The sequence below is a fragment of the Passer domesticus genome, chromosome 4 (assembly GCF_036417665.1).
Source record: "Passer domesticus isolate bPasDom1 chromosome 4, bPasDom1.hap1, whole genome shotgun sequence".
Lineage (NCBI taxonomy): Eukaryota > Metazoa > Chordata > Aves > Passeriformes > Passeridae > Passer > Passer domesticus.
Window position 1 is genome coordinate 79,497,072 of NC_087477.1, and position 22,249 is coordinate 79,519,320.

Sequence of the window (22,249 nt, forward strand, 5' to 3'; positions counted from 1 at the left end):
AACTCTGCCAGTGGCAGTTTGTGAGCTCAACATATGCCCAGTTTCCTGATATAAAAAAACAAGCCCTTGATTTATTCTAAACTCTTTATACACTCTCAGAGCAGGCAGAAAAGTTTATCCTAACAATGTGGACCCCTTGGCATACCTGTGCTCCATAGGGCAGGAGTTCCTGAAGCAAAGGATCAATTTTAGTGCAGTTTTGTAGAAAGGAATGAGCAAATCTTAAGCAGTTTCCTTCTGCTGCCATAAGGTGGGAGGAAATTTGCCCCAACAGGAACCTCCTGCCAATAATGTTATACCTTTTCCTTTTTCTTCACATTAAAGCCTTATCTAAGGGCTTCACCTGAGATGGGAACCCCTGTGCAGAAACTGCACAAATAGAACAGATGAACAAAGCTCTCCTGCTGATAGAGACGGCAGCACAGGAACACGACTTCTGCATGTAATGAAACCCACATTGGCCTGGGGTCATGATAATCTCAGGCTTAGCTGTCACCTTCTATACACCCTGAAAATTCACTCTTGCAAAGGAAAAATCGCTTCCCCAAGACCCTATAACAGATTTTATAAAAATAGCAGGACCATGACATTAACTTTACAGACAGGAAATTGGAACACAGAGATTTATTAATTTGTAGAATGCCTGTAGAATGAGTGCATGGCACAGCACCATAATTCTTGGAGCTATTTTACAACAGTAAATAAAATAGCACTAAGTGCATCTCTGGCCCCATGGTAGAAAGCACAGAAAAGTTTAATGGTGGCTGAACTCTCTTCTCCCACAGAACATGGCCCAAAACTGAACCCCAGGATTTGAGGTGCAGCTCACCAGTGCCCAGCACAGGGAGACAATCACTGCCCTGGTCCTGCTGGCCACGCTGTTGCTGATGAAGGCATGGGGGCATTGGCCTTCTTGGCCATCTGGGCACATTTTGGATGATGTTCAGCCACTGTCACCAGCACCTCTGTGTCCTTTTCTGTCATGCAGCCCTCCAGCCACTCAGTCCATGGTCTGGAGTTCTGCAGGAGATTGTTGTGGCCAAAATGCAGACCCAGCACCTGCCTTTGTTGAACCTCAGACCTTTGGCCTTCATCCATGTATCCATCCATCCATCCATCCCGTCCAGATTTCCTGCAGAACCTTCCTGCCCTCCAGCAGATCAACACTCCCACCCAGCTTGGTGTCATCTCCAAACTGACTGAGGGTACCTCCCTCCCCTCAACCAGATCATCAATAAAGAGATTAAACAGAACTGGCCCCAGAAGTGTTCCCCTGGAGAACACCAGTTGTGACACTCCAGCAGCTGGATGTGGCTCCATTCCCCAATGCGGGGCCTGGCTATCCAGCCAGTTTTTCACCCAGCAAACTGTGAACCCATCCAAGCCATGAGCAGCCACTTTCTCCAGGAGAACATGGTGGGAAAAGCTTTCCTAAAGTCTAAGCAGACCAGATCCACAACTTTTCCCTCACTTCACCATGTGAGGCACCTTGTCATAGAAGATTGGGGTGACCAGCAGGACCTGTCTTTCCCAAGCCCATGTTGGGTTTGTCCTGTACCTGCAATGTGATCTGATCTGTCCTGTACTCAAGGTGATCTGATCCATGGCCTCCCTGGGAGCAGCCTTTAAGATTTCCCTCTTGAAGAATGTCCAGCCATCCTGGACTCCTTTGCCCTCCAGGAATGTCTCAGCAGGGATTCTCCGTCCCAAGGGATTCTCTCAACCAATCTTCTAACCAGGTCAAGCACTGCCCTGTGGAAATCTGAGGCAGAAGTTCTGCTGGCAGCTCTCCTTATGTCTCCAGAAATCCCAAACTCTTATAATTTTGTGATTTCTGTGCCCCAAGAGGGCCTCTGACCATCATATCACCCACAAGTCCTTCTCCGGTTGAAAACAGCAAGTTCCACACATTCCAGGAACCTCCCAGACTATTTCCTCTCTGCTGGGTTCCGTTTCCAGCAGACATCTGGAGTTAGGAGTTCCCCATGGGAACAACAAAATATTTAAGTGACATCCTAAGTGTGTCCTCTCCATTTTTTATCCAGTATCATGTTGTACTGCCAGACTAGGAAAATTTAATTTGAATCTTAACTCTCATTTAGTCAAATTTCTTGTCTGAGGAATGTAGCAAATCTTGGAAGGGGTACTTGGACATTCAAACCCCACAGTATTGTCATGAAGTCTTAGCTGGCAAAACATGAAGCTAATGAATTGATTAATGCTGTTATCAGAGTAGGCTTACCCTTAGAAAATTCAACAGATCAGGGCACTAATTTTATGTCTTCTCTGCTAAATGAGGTGTGCAAGCTGTTAAAAATTCCCCCATCACGCAGAGTTTCGTATCAGCCAGAAACAGATGGGCTTGTAGAATAATCAAACATTTAAGCAGATGCTAAGAAAATTCATCAGCAGTGAACCAAAACATTGGGATAAATTGTTACCTTTTGTTTAGTTTGTCTATTGGGAGGCCTCTTAATCATCAATTGGTTGTTCCCCATACCTTTCCAAAAATACTCAAGAGGCAGCCACTCTGAATTTGTGTTGTTTGCAAATTATCCGACATTTGGCAGCCTCACATTTTCACCCAGATAACAACCTTCATAATTATACTGTTCAAATATGTAAATTAAGGCCCTGATCCTGCAGATAGATCGACAGGAGTGGAAGGATATAACATGCACATGAATGACAGCAATAGTTCCAAACTGGCAATCTTTATGAAATATTGATGCTGTAGATGGATGAGGCTGAACAAGTCTCAAAACAAAAGCAGTGACATTGAAACAAAGGTGATTATTAGTCTCGTTTATGCTCCTCTCAATCAACAAGAGATTCCCTGCAAAAATATAGAGAATTGTTAGGGCAGGGAGCACACAAATTTACACTTATTGCTGTATCATGTGTGTTCATTTCCCAGATCTGAAAATCTTTCAGCAGATCTGGGATAACTCATTCATGGTTAACAGACAACAAGACATTTTTATGTTCAAGGTTGCTGGTTTAGGGTTTGGCATATGGGCTTGAGCTGACCTCAGAGTGACACAGTCATACTGCATCTGGTCCTGGAAACATAAATTTTCATGACATTATTTCTGGTGGCTTAGGTTCTTTCTCATGCTGCTGGGTAGGAGAATGTCATTCCACTGAGCTATAATATCAAGCAGAAAAGCAGCTCTACTGTATTTTGGATGGCTAACAAGACATGAAATACAGCTAAATCTTTCAATGGAGCTATTTAATTTTCAGTAATATACTATATTTTACTACTCAGGAAGCTACCCAGCCACTGTGAGAAAGTTTAGCTGATGATTAAAATGTCTGTAGAAATACCAATGGAACAGTGTCAAGGGAAAAACACACACATATATATATATACACACACACACACATGCATATGGTCTCTAAAGGACCCAGTTCTGTTGAAAATTATAGAAATGTAAAAACCTGTAAAATTTGGCTCTGTGAATTCTCCAAGAATGTATTAAATTAGATCAATGTAATGTATAGTGCAAATTATTCTTTGCCTGCTAAAGATTGTTGACAAAGCTCAGAAAAATTTTGGTAACCATCAAGATAGCATAAGATTTTGTGACTAAAAGAAGAAAATTTGTTCTATATTGCTCTAGAAAAAAACTTTCAATTTTCACTTTACCCAAAAAGAAATCCTGCCAACTTTTTCCTTTTACAAACATCACTTTTTCTTTTGTTAGAATTTACATTTAATTATCTTCCAAAACATTGTAGAGAAATTAGAAGGAACAAGAACTTCCTTTCAGTTTTATTGTGGTAAAATGTTGCAAGAGACAGGGAAGAAAACAGAGGAAAATAAAGATTAATAGCTGCTTATTCAGCAAATATTAATGAATCATTCACAGATACTTTGGTTTATCATGAAATTGTAGTTATTGGCACACAGGTAAAAATAAATGAAAACTAAAAGCAAAGCAAATCAAGGAAGTCAAGGAAGATCAGGTCATCAGGATAATAAATCTGATTTAATAAATAAATAATAAATAAGTCTGATAATAAATCTGAAGACAAGTTTTGAAAGGAGATTTGGCACCTTTCAAGGCACATTGGTAATGAAAGAGTAAAAAAAGAAAAGAATAATTAAATTTTAGATAGCTTTCAGAAAATGTAAAACCCATCATCTTTCAGTTTCAACTATTTTCTCCCCCTCCTATATTTTTATTCTGTGGAAGTATGCTTTATTGGGAATATCTATTTTCTCCCACTCATTTTTCTCTATGTTTCCTTACTTTAGGTTTTCCTGTCCTCAGTATTTTCTGATGTTAAATATTTGAACTCACTTTAAAATGTCACAGGAAGTGTTGTTTTTTTTTTTTTTTTTTTTTTTTTTTTTTTTTTTTTTTTTTTTCCTGTTTTCATTCTCTTCTTGCTTCATTTGATTACTTAGTAATATCAGGTTAGATAGAAATTTTTTGGATGGAGGGGGCAGGGAATAGTCAAAAAAGAAAAGTGATGGAGAAAAAAATAGAAAAAAAAATTTAAAGTTGTATGTAACAGAATGGATCTGTTGTGCAACATCCCTTCTGCAATGTCCAGGGAAACTGGCTGTGAAAATGGCTGTGTTCGGTCTGTCTCTTTTCCTAACTGCATAATTTAGAAAATTCTCTTCACCAGATAAATTTAGTCCTTTCCACTGTGTGAAAATTACTTGCCATATAGGTCAATTATTTTCAATTGTTTGGCTGCAGTGATTTAGCTGAACTAAATCTTGACCATGCAGAAGAGCAATGCCTTGACTGTCTTTCTGCCATCAGAATTGTTTGGTCCTGGGTGGTTTTACCCATTTTATACAAAAATATACTTGCATTACAAGTTTGTGTTTAAGGAACCCTGCCCACCAGTATTCAACTGGCAAAGAACTAAAAGCACAGGAAATATCCTTTTTATAACAATGCTCAGTCCAACACAGGGAATGAGAAATGAGACCTAAGCTGCACTTCTTGCCAGCTTCCAAACCCTCATCACCCAGGGCTAATCCAGCTAATTCCATGTGGCATAAATTAAGGCACAGGAAAATAGGTAGTTGTAAACTCCATCCATCCATCCATCCATCCATCCATCCATCCATCCATCCATCCATCCATCCATCCATCCATCCATCCATCCATCCATCCATCCCTGTCTCACTGCCCTCTTATGTTGTGATTGGATCATGAGGGAGGCAGTTTTTCATACTGACACCTGAAGTTTTAGCTTTCATATTTTTCCATACTGCATTAGTACATAACTCTGAACTTCATATAAAGTGTTAGTAAGTTCTCCTCACAGTCTTGTCATACAAAATAATTCTTTTCCAGCCCCAGAAACAAGGACACTATTGCATCAGGCCCAAAAGGTATAAACAATGGTGAACTGGGGAGAGTAATCTGGGAGGGTATGACTTCAAAACCTGAAGCTGTATTTGGATAATTAACCCAAATATTTAAATGGACCAAAAGATAGAAAAGTGTGAAAACTCATGGCTCTGAGTCCGTCTTCAGTGTAGCCTTGGCCTGGCTCTTGTACTGCCCAAGATGCATCCTTTGAAGGCCTTTTTAATAAATGCCTCCTTTATTCCTTTAACACTCTCTAGCCACTGCTCTAGATAGCCTTTCAGACATCAATATACCTTTTAAAATAGGATTATATTCTGTGTTAAATTTTCAGGGAGAGATCAGAACTGCTCCCTGGCTGTGAGCTGGAGATGAAAACCAGACACTTTCAATCCATAAGTTGTTTGCACTCTTAAACAGTGAGGAAAAATAACCACAATGAGCACAACTTAGCTCAGGGTCAGGATAGCTTCTCTATTGTCCATCATTGCCACATAAGTGTTTTACTAAATTAAATTCTAGAAATTCTTGTTGAAAGACTGTTTTTTAATTCTCTACAGGGAATTCGGTGGCCAGTGCTATGCAGCAGCTGAGAGGGTGAACAAGGGCAGGAGTCCCTTACATCACCCTGTTCAGTTCATCCAGGAGCCCATCAATCATCAGACCCATTGAAAAGGTTGCATTTTTAGGTAAGTCAAGCCACACTTTTTTTTTTTTTTTTTTTTTAAATGTTCAACCCATTTACCTCTTTCCTCCTTTTATGAGTTAATGCTGTGTTCATCCGAGCAGGGCTTGTTACTCTTCTCCATGCCATATTCCTGTTCCCCTAAGTGGCTCTTGCCTTCATGCTGGATAATCCAGTTGGACTTCTCAGGCATTGTACTTTCATAATGGTTGGCTTTTAAAACATACAACTCAGTAAGTAAAAGACAAAACAAGAAAAAAACTGGGGTACTTGACTCTTTGCTTTAATGGCACATTAGAAATTTTAATTTTAAATTCCTGGGAAAGTTATCTTTGTTGTTTAGCTTAAGTGTTGCTTCCAGATTAATATCTAATTTAAGAGCAGCTATCATTTTCCCTTTGTTGAATTTTTTTTAATAATAACAGCCTTCAAAGTAGCTAAAAATATCCTTGTTATACAGAGCAATAAATGTTTGCAGATATGAATCCCATTATAGTTTATAGTGATTAGAACATGAAATAGGACTTGGTATTTGGTCTTTGAGAGTTCTGCTGCAATTTGAAGCAGACAGACCTAAGAGCAAATAGTTGCATTTATGTCCTTTTTACCTCAGGGCTTCAAACTATGATGGGGATAACTATCATTTTTTCAAAAGGATACTTAGAAGATATCTATTAGATATAGATATCTTCTATCATTAGAAGATATCTAATCAGACATATTCTGACCAATGCAGTAGCAAAGAAGAGGCTGAGATAGTGAATGCTGATGTGTTTCCAGAGAAGAGAAAACTGAGGACATCTGTCTTTCACAGGGTAACTATTTTTTTTTCCCTGCAACAGCATAAACACAAAAATATTAAATGTATTGCTTAAATTATAAAGACTGCAAGATGCACGAGACTGATAAATCAGATTTCTTGGTTTATATTTTGGTTTTGTGTGATTTGTTGGGGTTTTTTTGGGTTTTTTTAATTTTTTTTGTTGGTTTTTGCTTTTGTTGTTTTGGATTCTTTTATGGAAAAAATCCTTATACATACCTCAAAGAAGAACCCAAAGGATCTGTGTCAGCTGTGATCTCAGGAGTGCCCTAAGCACACCCATCAATCTGTGTCTACCTCAGGCTGTAATCAGCTATAAAATACACTGTACAGGGAAGATCTTTCTCTCACTAAGCCATTCTTAAACACTCCCACAGAAGCATAATCAAAAGCTAACACAGCTTTCCTCCTCATATGTTCCAAGATATAAAGTGATTTCATTATTCATCTATGCAACTTTTACTTTGTACTGAAATGGAGTAGAACACCTTGCACAGACAGACAATTAAATGTGATTATCCTGAAATTCTTGATTAATGCCTTTCAGATTTTTCATGTGACTGCGACTGTGGAAATTTATATCTTGGTTAACATGTCCATTTTTAACATCTATTTAGTATTTGGTGGAACAAACCATAATTTCAGGCAGAGGGGTTCAGTTGTTTTGCCAAGTGGATGCATCTGAACTTGTCGGTCCTTTTCCACAATGTAGTGTTAAGTGGATATGGGCTGTATGAGGAGGAATAAAAAGAAGAAAAAAAAAACCAACAACAAAAATAAACTCTTTGCTAGCTGCAGAGTCACCACATGAAGCAGCTTCTTGTGCTGAGGGCTCCATGCCATAAATCCAACTCACTGGAAGGAGGTGGGAGTTCTTCAGGCACTGCCAGACAGCGTTGGCGTGGCCCCAAAACCCCACACTTGTGGTGCTTAAAAATACTTTGAACTGGGAGAGGATTATGGCAGGAGCTTTTTTAGGCTCAGTCCAACCAACTCAAGCTGTGATAAGGGAGTCAGTTATTTCCTTCATCCAAATGCATGTGCTCAGGATAAAGAGGGAAGCACACAATTGTGGGATGGCAAAGTGGGAAAGTTTTAATTCCCCAGGAAACTTCACAGTGTCTCACAGAGAGCTCCAGTCAATGCTGTCACTTACCTGTGACTTTCCACCTATGTTTATTGTTACATAAAATTAATATCAACATTTTAATACAAAGCTCAAACAAAGTTATTGACCATTTAAATATAAATAGGTTAAACCAAAGGGAATGAGTTTGAATAGGTTGGTTTGTTTGTTTATTTTTTAATGAAGCCAACATGGATTTGAAATAATTTACAGTAATGCTTAATTTCTTTAAAAAGCATGTTATAATAAAAAATTTCAATCTCAATGAAATTTCTTTTTCCCAAAAGATAACTGTACCTAAAGGAAAGCAAACAACTTACCATCTAAAATATGAGCATTTGTGGCATTTAGAGACATGTTTTGTTTTAGTGAACATCGCAGTTCTGGTTTAATGGATGGGCTCAATGATTTAAAAGATCTTTTCAGCCTTAAAGATTCTCTGGCTTTATATCTTTGACCAAGCAAAATACTGCAATGAGAGAACACAGAGTAATACACTTTATTTCTTCCTGTGCTCTCAGAAATTTGTTAATGTTCTTCCTCTCAGTTTTCTCAAGGACTATAAAACCACATTGACAGTGTCAATTTATTTTAATGGACATCACTCAGAACAAAACTGGCCCAAGTTCTCTGGCTATTGCTTATCAATGCATTCAAAACCACTGGAGGAAATGGCCTCTGTAAGGAAAAGTAAAAATTCCCATTCACTTTAGAGTCTCCGTTCATCATGACAGTGAGAAAAATAGCTACAATATCAGCTTTCAAGATGCAGCCATTAGAAACAGGTAAACTGCATTTTGATTGGTGGATTTCTTTTAGGGTAACTGGTCAAGAAACCAAAATCCTAAAAGATGAAGCAGGTTTTTCATGTACCACTTTTGGCTGCAGAACATCAACATCTGGAAATTTTATATGGAGCTTGCGGGAATTTTTTTCTCTCAGGAGGTCCTGTTGCAACTAATCTGGAATCTGGTTTAGCAAACAGTCTGAGTTATTTTTAAAATACAAGTATTTCATGACAGTTGTCTTTGTTGGTTTTTTGGTTTTTGGGTTTCGCTAGTTTGAGGTTTTGTTTTTTGGTTTTTTTTGGGTGGGGGCATATTTATTTCTGATAAACTTTGATCCAAGCAATTGCAGCAGATTGTGATCGATATGCAGAGTTATTATTAGAACTGCAGTTGTTGCTACCAGGTCATATCTTCTACACAAAAATCCCATTAAATTTTAGTGCAATAGTATGCCAGATTTTTTGGTAAGGTAGATTCACTCTTTCCCAATAGAAGCAAATTATTTTTACTATAAACTAATTATAATATATATATAATATAATCACAGTTCAAGTATGAGATGCATTGAGAAATTTTAGGATGCATCACTGTGGTTCTATCAGATCCACTGTGGGAAAGGCTATGTGGAGGCAGATAAATCAAGGAAGAAGTAGAGTTTTTATTATAAATCTTATAAATGTCTGTCTTTTACCACTTCATTGACATGTTGAAGGGAAAATCTGCAGAAACTGAGTTTAACAATATTTCAGTATATGGTGCTGGCTCATTTACACCCTGCCATGATCAATACTGAAGATTTAGAAGTTCAGGGTGTCAGAAAAACTCCAAGTTGAATCTATACACCCTTGCTTATTGGCTCACAAACAAAAGCCTATTGTTAAATCCAGAAATAACATTATTGCCAAAAGTGAAAATGAATAATCTGAGCTGGAGGAGACAAAGAATTCTGAAAGTTAAAGTTCCTATGGCAACACTGACTTGGACAACCTGCCACAAAAATGAATTGTTTCCCTGTTCCTTTATGGTAGGAGGTGCAGTTAGGAAGAACACTGCTGGAATAAACATGGTCAAACACCTACAGCCATTCTGATTAAGTATGTTTTGATATCAAACAAGCCTGTCAGGCCCAGGTTTGTAAATATGTTCAGAGAAAATGTGAATACAAAGCAGAGAGTTAAGTACTAATGTACAGATTCTGTGTGCTAGCCTCTCATGGAGTATAAATCTGTTTATACACACACTCCATCCAGCTCAATACATTTACTTACCATCCACTTCCTACACTGATTTTTTTTCAATTTAAGAGACACTTTTGCAATCAGATATAGAGTTTGCTCTGTTCTTTTAGTCTCATTTACTGCATTTCTCAGGATAATTGTTTCCTGGATATCAGTACTGATAAAGTATTTGAGAGGAGTTCACCTGCTTGTAATTAATTGCTTCCAGTATCTGAGGTGTGTTGCAGTGTAAACCAAGAATAAAAGCCTCTTTACCAGGTATTTTAATCAAGATCTTGCAGTATTGATTTGTCTCCAGCAAGAAAACCATCTCCATGATCCCAGAGTTCTGCTAAGGTTCTTGGAGAGAATCCAGTATGCTCAGTGTAAGACAGGCATGGGAAATATTTAATAAGTGTGATAAAAAGCATCTGAATGACAAATATTTTACAACTGTAATTTTGAGGCACACAGTGTAAGTCTTGTCACCTGTACACCTCTGCTGAAATCTTCTCTCAGGATTTTCTTTGTGCATGTCACCGAGACAGTTACAGAATTATAATTTTAAAACTTTTTCCATTCAAATTGTATGGTTCATAACAAATATCTGAAAGCCTGCAGGATCTGAAAACCTCCTCATTTGCCAGCATGCTTTGTATCCCAGGATGCTCTAATTCTAAAAAATTTGGGGAATACTTACACCTTAAATTTTAAGATGAAACCTCACAGCCCCTATGAGATCTTCATACCAAGCCAATACCAAGATTGGTACTAATTCACACAAGCTTTGCCCATTTTAACTGACCCATTATGATGTACATCCAAATCTTCATATTTTAAGATCCCTTTTCCAAAGGCACCTTTTCTCCCAGAGCCAATAGTCTCCACTTAAACTGTTAAAACAGCAGGACATTGTTTCCCAGTAGAAAATCATCTCTGCAGGATTTTATCACAATTCTTTAGTTTGAGATTAGTGTGAAACTGCATAATCCAACAGGAAAATGAGTTGTGAAACATCCTACCTGGGATTGTTGCACCTTCTCCAAAAGATTATTTCTGCAGGATTAAACTAAGGCTGCTGAAGTACAAGCAGGACTGAAGCTTGACTTCTTGTGTCAGCTGAGGACCTGGCTCCTTTCCCTGAAGTTTTCACTCTCCTTCCCAGAAGTGTCAGCTGAAATGAAGTGACAATTCCAAGGGCACCTTTGACTTTTCAGCAAATAAGCTAAAGCCCAGAACTGTAACTCCTGCCAGTGACTACCAAGAAGGGGAACTTGGTTTTCTTGTGTTTCAGCAAGTCCTGAGATCTATGGGCAGCTGACCTTCAGCGTTCCTTCATGGATGGAAGATCTATATTTACCTCTATGGTATTTCTGGATGTGAGAGAGTCAGTTTAGGAGCAAACAAACCTTCCTTCACTTCTTGTCTGTATTGGCCCTTGCGGTCTCTTCTAGAGCAGATCTCATGGCTTTTGCCAGGACAGGGGAAAATATTAAAATTTTACAAGTGGAATGCATTTGAGAGTGTCCTCAGAACTGTGTGCATATTATCTCAACATAACCTATCTTTTGCAGACAGAGAATTCTTTCTTGATAGGCCACAAAAGTAACCCTGACACAAGCACACAGGGTTTGTGGACAGATGGAACTCAAGCAGTTTAAGCTGTGTGTGGAGACAGGCTTGGACATACAGGGCTATGAAGTTTTCTCAGAACCAAGCTACACCACAAACACTGCTTCCAAAACATCACTTCAGGCAAGAAAAGTTCTATACCTGTTTTCAAATGTCTTTCTTGCATAGAAGAAGAGTTAATTACCCTTGCTCTGAAGGATTACAGTCTGTAAGGCAAAGTTTAAAGAGACAATCCTTAAAAACACCACCTGCTTGAGAGAATCAACAGATGAAATACAAAACAAGGAGGAAGAAAGCACCTCCTTCTTAGTGAGAAAAGTGGTTTTCAGAAAAGCAAATGAACAATTTCAAAGCATTTTTTTATCTGAAGTGTCTTTTAGTCTGTTCAAATGGTAAAATCTCCAACCACTCCTTTAAATGTTAGAGGTACTAAGCCTTAGATAAGCCTCAGATATCAGATCCAGCTACCTTACTCTTCTAACAGTGTCAGATCTTGAAACAACTTGAAACAAATTTTGAATATGTTAATATTATTCAGCAACATGAGCATGGACATATTCCCACTTTCCTTTATATCTCTCCTCTCTTCCTGTGCTTTATTGGATTTATGTGTTTTGGGAGGAGAATATAATACTAATAATCATCTCAAAGAAAATCTGCTAAGACCACTTCCAGCTGATGCAGAGGTAGTTTGAGGTACAATGTGTGGCTTCAAAAGCAATCTGTATTGTAGGACAAGACCTTTCAGAGAGACCTGTAAACCCAGCTTTAGAATTGTCCTGCAATGTCATTTAGCTTCTCAGTAGCTCTCCAAGTCCTTGCAGAAATACAAAGATGATCAAAGGTACAGGATGGTATCAGCATGATGAGTGTATAATAGACCAGCTCTTTTCAGACTGGAAAAAAAAAAAAAAAAAAGATGAGTGAATAAGTACATGACAGATGCCATCAGTGGCACATAAAAGATAAAAAGATAAGTCATTCATTGTCTCTTTCAATGGAATGAAATATAAAGCAGGCAGATCCAAACTAAGCATGCATTTTCAAAGTGGAGAGTTAAAAAGAGTACTCCTTGCCACAGGCAGTTATGCAAACTTTTAGGAGTATTGAAAAGGCAATTGATGAAGTTGAAGATAATAATAAATAATTCACTGTGGGTTATTATGTAAAGGCACTTCTGCTGTTTAGAGGGACTTTAAACAGAAATTTCATCAAACTGGGAGAAAACACTCCAGAAAAAGATCATTGCTGATTTCTCCCACTCCTATATTTTATTTCATTTACCAAATATTGCGTAACACACCATGTTGTGTGTCAGAATACAAGGTTTCAGAATACAAACTTTAAATTTCTGCATAAAAATAAATTTAAAAAATCATATGACCAGTTCTGTGCTCCCTGACAAAAACCCAAAATAACAGCCTTCAACTTAGTGTGTCCCTGGACAAAAACTTGATCTTTTCATGTTCATTCATTGTGCATGGATCAGTCTTATTTGTTAGCAGACAGGTAGATTCCTGCATTACAGCTGAAGTGACAATTCCATTAGCATTCAGAGCAGATACTTCTGGAATTGGCTGACAACAGAGTTCATATTTATATGCATGGGATGCATTTACACTTATAACTATGTCATGATCTACAACATCAGCTAATGTGAAAATTATGCATTTAGGTTTAACACTGTGTAAATGCCAGATAGGGGAATGGAAAAGTCCATTTAGCTTTTTAAGTACAACCTCCAAAGGCAGTTTAGAATTTTTAGTTAGCAACTACATTATTAATTTTTTTGTTCTTTTATTATAGAAATAGGTAGAAAAAGCCATTTGACACTTTGAATACAATGAACAATTCCACCTGCTCTCCACTCTTTGCTTTTATTACAAAAGGCTGCACTTTTATTGCAAAGCTATTTACTACAAATAGCTTTACTATAGCATCCTGTGTATCTTTGCTATTATAACAAGGATGTTCATGTCACTACATTAACCACCATTCTCTGACCCTGAAGGGTTGAAAGTCTTTCCAGGACAAAGTATTTTTCTTTGTACAGTAATTTTAAGTATAGTATTGCCTTGTAAGGAAGAAAAACATATTCCTCTGGGCTAGCTTGCCTCATCATAGTAAAAAGAAAAAAAGTCCTAAAAAGCACACCAGCAAAGCAGTTTCTATCCTGATCTTAAAACATAACTCGTTATAGGAGTTTATCCATAGAATTATCAGAGTATGGGGTTTAAATAATTCTTTTAACCAATGCTGTCAGCTGTAGAAGCTGAAAGAAAGAGCCAAAATGGCACACTCACAGGTTTGGCAGTGGCTAAAAAAACCGTGGGATTTCCATTTTTCAGGTGAGTACCTGCACAGAGAACCACGATTGTGATGCAGCTCCTCTCACTCATTAAAATCCATGTGTGAAGGAAACAAAACATCAATGTCTAAACCAATCTGTAAGCCAAAGTTTAAAATGGACATTGTGAGAGTATTTCTGAAATAAAAATAAGCTACAGTAGAAGTGTCTACTGCAGGATTAATAGTAAAGAATCTAGTACTCCAATGTACTAAAGACTCTATTGGACATGAATGAAGTTGCAATTGAAGTGAAAATGTTTCTAGGAAGAGAAATGAGTAAGAAGTGTTCTGGCTAAGGCACCTCAGGGTCAGGGGAAGTTCATCTGCCACCTGTGCCAGTCTCAGACATTGTGCCAAGTGCTCACCAGCAGAGTAAGATTGTTTTATTCTTAAATAAGTCTTAGTTTGGTTATGCTGAATAGTTTTTGTATCAATGTATCAAAATAATTGAATGTAGAATGTCTTGGTGTTTTCACCATTATTCCCTCTGATGAGCACATCCCTTCAGGGACCCTACAATAATCTACTGCTGCTATCACCACTATTTTCACCTCTACCATTTACAGAAGTAAAAGTGGGTTTGGGTTATTTAGGCAAAAATCATGATTGTATAATCTCACAATTTCTCATCTGGAGGGGAAATCCAGCCCTCTACCAGCTGTGTGATGTACCTGATCCTTAGTTCATGGAACATGGATATTTATGGGAAAAAAAGAACCCTTTGCAGTTAAAAAAAAAAAAAAAAAAAAAAAAAAAAAAAAAAAGAAAAAAAAAAGAAACCAAAACTGAGCTGGTTTCTTAACTTCTAAGTCATATGATTTTTAACTTCAATACATGCAAATGAATACTTTTTGCAATATTTCTTCCAAAAACTCTGAAATTCCCTGGTTGCATGCACAGGCATCCTCAAGATAAAACATATTTAGTTTATTTATCCCACATCTTTTATTTTCAGTTAATGGATAGCAAATCCACACCTTTTTGTACTTATGTTAGTGCATAAATAAACAAAATAGTTCCTACTTAAAATTCCAATTCCTAGAGATTTAAAGAACTCCCTTCACAAATAACCTTGATTTGAAAGCAGTTAAATTCAACCTAGGGTTACAAAACATGCATTATTCATTTTCCCTATCACTGCTAAAAGCGATTTAATCTGTTTATAAAGGGGGAGTACAATTTTATTTAACTTTTCTTAACGAAGATCCCTCTGCTGCAGAATGTTTTACCTTGAAATTTTCACCCTTGCCTCTCAAACAGAATCCAGAGAGAAAAAAAAATCTCCTCAGACATAACAGCATTCATATAACATTTATTCTTGGGCTTTATAATCATATTTTCTACCCGTTATAAATTTGTAATTAAGAAGCAATGAGCAAAACTTTTTTCAAGGTTTCATTTCTGCCCCAATTAACATTTTGGATTTTGCTTTGGGGTCTTCGTTACAAACAAGTTGTCAAGCTAAATGATGTACCAAGTTATCTATATTTAGCAACCTATAATTTTAGCTTGTGTTTTACTGGTTGAAGACATGAGCAACTGACATCACTGCAGAAAACAGGAAAGAAGAATGAACTAATATTAAAATCCCCAATAGCATGCATTAATCTTCTGTGATTAAAACCCTCTGCCTGGCCTTTCTTTGAAAAGACAAAGACTTCCAAACTGATTGAACCTAGAGGCAAGGCTGTTTTGCATATATCTTGTAAAAATCCCCAAGCTGCCCTAAACTTTAGTCTAAAATTTAGCTGCAATCAATTTTTTCTTAGATAGTCGCATACCAGCTTGGAAGTCCTGCAATTTTATTCCTCAAAATCGGATAACCTGAGTCCAGTTTTTATAAATCAAAAATGCATATCCATTTTACCTGATTTCATCAGATGTTCTAAAATTGTTCCAGAAAACAGGGCTCTGTTTATGCTACTGAGTTCAGTGAGCTTTGCTGTTAGAAATCAGCCATGGCTCACTTCTGCTCTGAGTGGACAACATCACACCAGGAGCACATTCTAATTAATTCCAACGTTAATTGGCAATTCATTAAGCTGTGCCACCAATTAAGTTCAATTTTACCCAGGTATCCCCCAATGTATTCAGAGGCACAGCCACCTATCTCATTGCTTTGGGCCTTATTCCTACAACTTCTGAAGCAGGAAAGAGTTCACAAATATATGGTGGGTAAAATGCAGTCAGAAACGGTCACAGCAGCAACTTAGATGCCAAAGAAGCTCAAAAAATCTGTGCAGAGGTTAAAAGCAGCTGTTTAGATCTGGAGAGGTCAGTTCCAGTCTGATTCATCTGAAGTCACTGCAAGCTCCACTCCTGCCTTCAACACCACAAACACTGAATTAAGGACTACATCTGTACTCAACTTTTTCCAAGCTGCTGAAAGGCTTTACATGGTCATTGGAATTCCCATCCTAATTTTCCCTCTGAACTAAATAAATCTGGAAGTTGGTTTGAAGCCTCATTTCTGAGAACAGGGACCATACTTTAGACCAAGTGTCTCACTTTTATTATTCCAAATGAGAGGAAATAATTCCATTGAAGATACTAACAAGAGTCAGAAATCCTCATTGGGTCAATAGCAGGACATGACACTACTCAGTGTGACTTACTGAACACAAAAGTGTCTTCTTATTATGAAGTGACTGATTAGCATAAAAAATTAATTAAATGTATTACTGGCTGGGATATTTTTGAGGTGGATTCTGACTTCTCTGTCCAAATGGAGACAGAATATATCCACCCTTGATATCAAATAATATTACAAAAAAGCACTGTTAAATATAGAGTTAACATTGAAACTGGTTTTTTTCCATTACTATTTGCTACTAGTGTAAGTTGGCAAGCACATTGTATGTATCCAGTGTTTTTCCCAATACTGTTTTTAATACTTTGTAATAAAATTGTTTATGTGAGATGTTGACATAATTGCTTGCAGATACAAATTAAGAAGTTATTTCCTAAGCTGTGCAGAACTGAAATCCTATGGCATAAAAGTAGGAGTAAATAAATACTGCAATATATTTTGTAGAACATTTTAATGCACCAAGTGTCCCATAAATCAGAAGAAATGCACTACTTCCCTTGCTTCCCTGGATTTAGTCTTACAGATGATAGGGTTACCTAAACTTCAATCCTGACCCGAACGTAATCCTCTGTATTTTACCTATAAAGGTTTCAGCAAGGGTATGAAATAAAACATTGAATCATACTGAGGATGATGAGGGAAAAAAAAAGAGCTTAAAAGCTAGAACTGGATAAAGCTAAATCAAGCCAATGAGCACCATAAAATCTGCTTAAAGTCACAGTGCTTTTACCAAGCTTTTTGGCAGCTTAATATTCCAAATATTCAAAGTTGGATCCTTAGAAATAACTAGAAAATGTCTCCTGACCATAGCCAGACTTCACAGAGGAAAGTTGTTTCTTTTTCATGCAGGTAATTTTTAACTTTCCTGATCTGCCTATCTGCAAAGATCTGAACATCTCCTCAGAAGAGATTTGTGAGATTTTCACGAGTACAATACTGCATTAGTGAGTGGCTGTTCCCACAAGGCTCCCATTGCCCCTTAAGAATACCTTTCAAAAATATATTTTTCAAAAAGCAGGTCTGGCTGCTGAATCGTTGTGGGTTTATACTTAATAACAGGCATTCTGCAAAGAAACAAATCCCAAATAAATCAGACCGGAGTGGTTGTTTGACCTTGAATCAAAGTGCCCTAACAGAGCTTCTGTCCACACGCCCAAACTCTCTTTATTCCTCAGAACTGTCAGAATAGAGTTTCCTTCTCTTTTGAACCAGTAATGGTGCTTGGCAGTAACTCTAAGCTGCAATTCTATGCACTTAGAACTCAGTCTCCCTTTTAAGCTTGAGAACGAGCTGGTGATTCAATATTTCTGCCATAAAGATACTTCCAGGCTTTTTCTGTAGATATAATGACCAAAAGAGCACTGCTGAAGGTCTCAACATAGCTCAAAGACTTCTAATGCTAAAAATGGAGCAACATCCAACCCATATTCAACCAAAGCTCTACATACCATATACTGCCAGCTTTTGGACCATCAACTTGGCTGCTCACTGACCTCAAGATAAAGAGAAAGAAATCGTATCCTGAATATCCAAGGGCTGTTCCTCAGGAGCAGCAAACTTACACAAACTTCTCATAAAACATGAAGTAATTTCTTCATAAGGAAGAAGCTTCACCAATGTAAAAGAGAACATAAAAATACTGAAATATCCATTGTCAGCTACTTAATAAAGCAAAAAGCAGCTAAAAAGCAGGTATAGTTTACCTACCTCTTGTTGTAGCCATGTGCTAGAACAGCGAGGAAATGCAGAGCTCGAGTTCAACTTCCACTTAAAACATTGGCAACCAAGCTGGCAGGATAACTGGGTTTTCTCTTTTTTGTAATTTTGATTAGGCCAAAATCCAGCTAAAGCAAACAAAATTATTGCTAGTAACTGAAAAATTTAAAAATTCTTGTTTTTGTGTAAGTATTAACATCACCTTTCAGGGTGTTTGAACTCAGCTTTAGCCACCCAGACCAAGTTTTGGAAGTGATCTGGATGTTCTAACCACACTACCCATCAGCCAGTGATCCACAAAAGGCAAATGTTACTAAGAGTGGTGTAAACTTTGTTTATGTAAAACTTTAGAGGAGATTATGACATTGACTGTAGAGTTAGTCTAGGAAAAAAAAGTCAGATGAGATTAATCACTATATCTTAACTAACTTATAGATGTGGGCAAATATGCTTCCAGAGCATAACATTACTATGAACTTGCTTCACCCTATTACAACCAGGAGAGGTATCTCCAAATATCATTTTACAGAGAAAATTATGACATTCCACATATTCAACAGTGTCACATGCAATTCTAAATTTCTTATTTTGGTTGCCCAAACTAACAATTCAAATAAGTTGTTTATTTGAAGTTATAAGCTTCAAGTAAATTAGGTTTTTGTAGTTATTTGATGTTTTCTAATTTATACAGTAAGCCAGGAGAAAAAAAAATTAATACATTATATTATACAGGTTATTTTACTCAGATCAGAAAAAAAATCAAACCAATTACCACGAATCAAGAATTAGATGCACTTTTCCTTTTGATTATGCATCTGCTATCCAGCTTGATAAGACAAGAATCATCAGATACAAAGGCGTTATGTTGAAAATAATTATAATTAAGATTAACATAGCCAGAAGCCAACCCTTCATTACAACACTGAAGAAATTTCTTGTTAATGAGAAGGCACATCTTCTAAACAGTTTCACAGCTTTAGAAAATAAGAACTCCTTTTCCTTCCAGGCAAACAAACAACAACGACAAAATAATTTTCCAAGTTCTGAGGGGCTGCCAGGACCTGCCTATAACTACTATATCTGAATTACCAGTTCACTTCTCTTGCTTTAGGTTTTGGTTTCAAATTTATTTTACTTGTAGGCACCACATTAAGAATCTTGTTATTCCAGATGGTAGTTACCACTTTATTCTGCAGTTTTACTTCTTATTTGGGTATTATGTAGAAGTCATCTGGAATTAGAAGTAAATATATCATGCTATGAATTATTACTATATGCTTCTGCTTGGTTTTTTGATGGTGGAATTTACAAAAGCATAGTGTTTAATATGAATTCTTGTTCTCATTATATCTCACTATTTCCACATTCAGCTACAATATGTTGTTACCCAAACTGCATATGAAATTTTCTTCATAACTTGGTTCTGGATTTTTATTTAGTGGGATTTTCTTTTGTTGTTGTTCCTGTCCTGTTGGTTTTTGAGGTTTGTTTTTTTCTTTAGATTATAGCCAAAAAAGATGCTATGGAAGAACATACAGAAAATTTAATGAAGTCAAGGTAAATGACATCCAAAAAACACCCTCATAAACTTACTCACAACTTATACTTAAATCCACACTTCCCATTGGAAGTCACCTTCCTTTTGCTCATGCACTTGATTTTGACTTTCAAGTACACTTCTTAGATACTTTTCCAAGGAATTGAAATTTAAAATATTTATATCTTTTTCATGTTCTTTTCTGACACCTCAAAGGTGAGCACACCAACTCCCATTTTTCAGTCATTAAAACCCTCCTTAATTCCATCTGTTGATTCCAAACTCTATTAAAAACTGACAAAACCATTCATAGCCCTGAGAGATTTAAGTTTTATACAGGAGTATCCTTCCCATTAAAATCTCTCAGAGTTGCTGCCCTTCACCCAGCTGGTCTGCAGATAGACTGGATAACATCAAGGTTAAAAATTCTTATTTGTAGAATAAGAGAATGGTTTGGGTTGGAAGGGACCTTAAAGATAATTTCCTTCCAACCCCCTGCCATGGGCAGGGACACCTTGCACCAGACCAGGTTGCTCAGGGCGTCCTCCAACCTGGCCCTGAACACTTCCAGGGATTCACTGCTGGTCAATAATGCAGCCTTTCCTGACCTGCACCACCCTCATAAAAATCTGTGGAATGATGAAGAATCTCTGGACCTCAATAAGTTGCTCTTTCTCAATACACATACAACTCAAAATATGAGATCACACTGCCCTTTCTAGACAGGGAATATCTCTGCTGTTATTCCTTGCAAAAATAACTAATTATTTTCTGGAATAATTCAAAAGACTAAATAAGCTGGTGAAACTGTCCTAGTTAATTTTTATTATCTTTTTTCCCTAGCCCTGATAAAATGAATTTAGTGCAGCAGGAAATACCACATAGGCACCTATTAAGTCATATGTGAAAGAGATTAGATTCAGGTAAAAGAAGATTCAAGCAGATTTTGCAAACATTGGTCTACTTTATATTTTGTAAGGAGGTACAGGTCACAAACATCCAGGCAACACAAATATATTTCAGTATTAGGAGAATACTACTACCATGCTCAGTTACTGAACTAAAAATATAAATTTCCATACCATAGAAAAATGCAACTTCCTGGATAACCACCATGGGAACTAAGGGGGAGGGGAAAAAAAAATCTCATAAACTCCAAGCAGAGATTTAGGCAGTTTGATTTCTATACCTGACTTTTTTAGATATTTTTCTACTACCAGAACAAGAATTTCTAAGGAAACACAGACTTTTGGAGAGCAAATACCTACAGAAATATACAAACACTTCTGCATTTTATCCCTTTTCTTCTCCCCTCTGCCAGTATTCCTAGTGCTCAAGAATGAGCTGCTCTGTATTATATAGGGACATCGACTTCTCCCACTTCCAGCAGGCTCTACTTGCTAATTAGCCCTTAATTAAAATGAGTTGCAGCTGGTTTGAGACACTCCCTTCTCCCCAACCTCAGTGCCCTGTTTCTAATTTCAGAACTAATAAAAATTCCCACAAGCTAGTCTGGTCTGGGTACTTTTCTTGAGAGAGTATATTCAGCATTTCTTTAGTGCTCTTTCCTCTTCCTCTTCTCTGTCTGTCTTCTAAGCACAAAACTTTAAGAATAGATTTTGCTTCTTGTTAGATTTCTTTTATTTAGATTTCCCCCATGGAGTGAATTATATAGTTTTTCTTTTTCCTGGCTTTGAAACTTGTTTCAGTTGTTGGTTTGATGAGGCTTTAGGCTGGAATAGACTGAAAACCCAACAATAAAATCTTGCTAAGGGCCAGCGCAGATGTGTTACAAGGCTCCCAGATACTGCTGCCAACACATTTTAACTGAGGCTTGTGATGTCTCTTATTCCTGATTTTCCACTCAATTGAAGTAAATTTCATTTGGATTTTGTGATGAGGACAAACATCCACAAAGGATGAAACCAAAGCTCACAAACTCAATTTGACCTCCCCTGGATTTGCAGAAGTCTGAAAGGATGAAAAGGCTGGGCAGCCTCTTCTCTCTGTTGTAACTATGTCTCACCATGTTAGCAAATAAATATCACTGGACAAACCTCATTTCAGCTTCCTTGTTATGTTCCTGATTCACCCTTCTGAAAGTTAATCTGATCTAAGCCAAGAGACACATTAGAGTCTCCAGGAAATACTCTGAGATGGTTACTTTACCAGAAAAATGGAGATGTGAACAGAATTTTAAAGGAAAAAAAATCTGGAAGGGAAAGTGCCAGGGTCGGCTGTTGCTTGTCTCTGCCCCAGCACGGGAAAAAGTGGTTCTGGGTAGGCCGCGCTCTCGAAGAAGGAGTTTGGACTGTTGCTTTAGGTCTTCAGTCGAGTTTATTATTTCTTATCTACAAAGATTTTCTGTCTGTCTAGCCGAGGTCTGATTAGCAAGACAGCCAAAAGCACTCTCCCCCGCCAACGAGGCGGTTGTCTCTTTTATAATG

General features: G+C 37.3%; 1 long non-coding RNA gene across 4 annotated transcripts; it reads right to left on the bottom strand.

Annotated features, from left to right (window-relative positions):
* Positions 1 to 228: 228 nt before the first annotated feature.
* Positions 229 to 21,181, bottom strand: LOC135299682 (uncharacterized). 4 transcript variants are annotated; one of them, XR_010361634.1, is made up of 6 exons: positions 21,071 to 21,181; positions 18,257 to 18,393; positions 11,752 to 12,506; positions 8,294 to 11,152; positions 6,088 to 6,240; positions 229 to 2,836 (listed from the first exon to the last, which is right to left on the bottom strand). It is a non-coding gene; the product is annotated as an uncharacterized LOC135299682 (long non-coding RNA). The 4 variants fall into 4 exon arrangements; XR_010361631.1 differs by having other exon boundaries at positions 606 to 2,836; positions 8,294 to 8,442; positions 11,001 to 12,506; XR_010361630.1 differs by having other exon boundaries at positions 272 to 2,836; positions 8,294 to 12,506.
* Between the last annotated feature and the right edge of the window lie 1,068 nt (positions 21,182 to 22,249).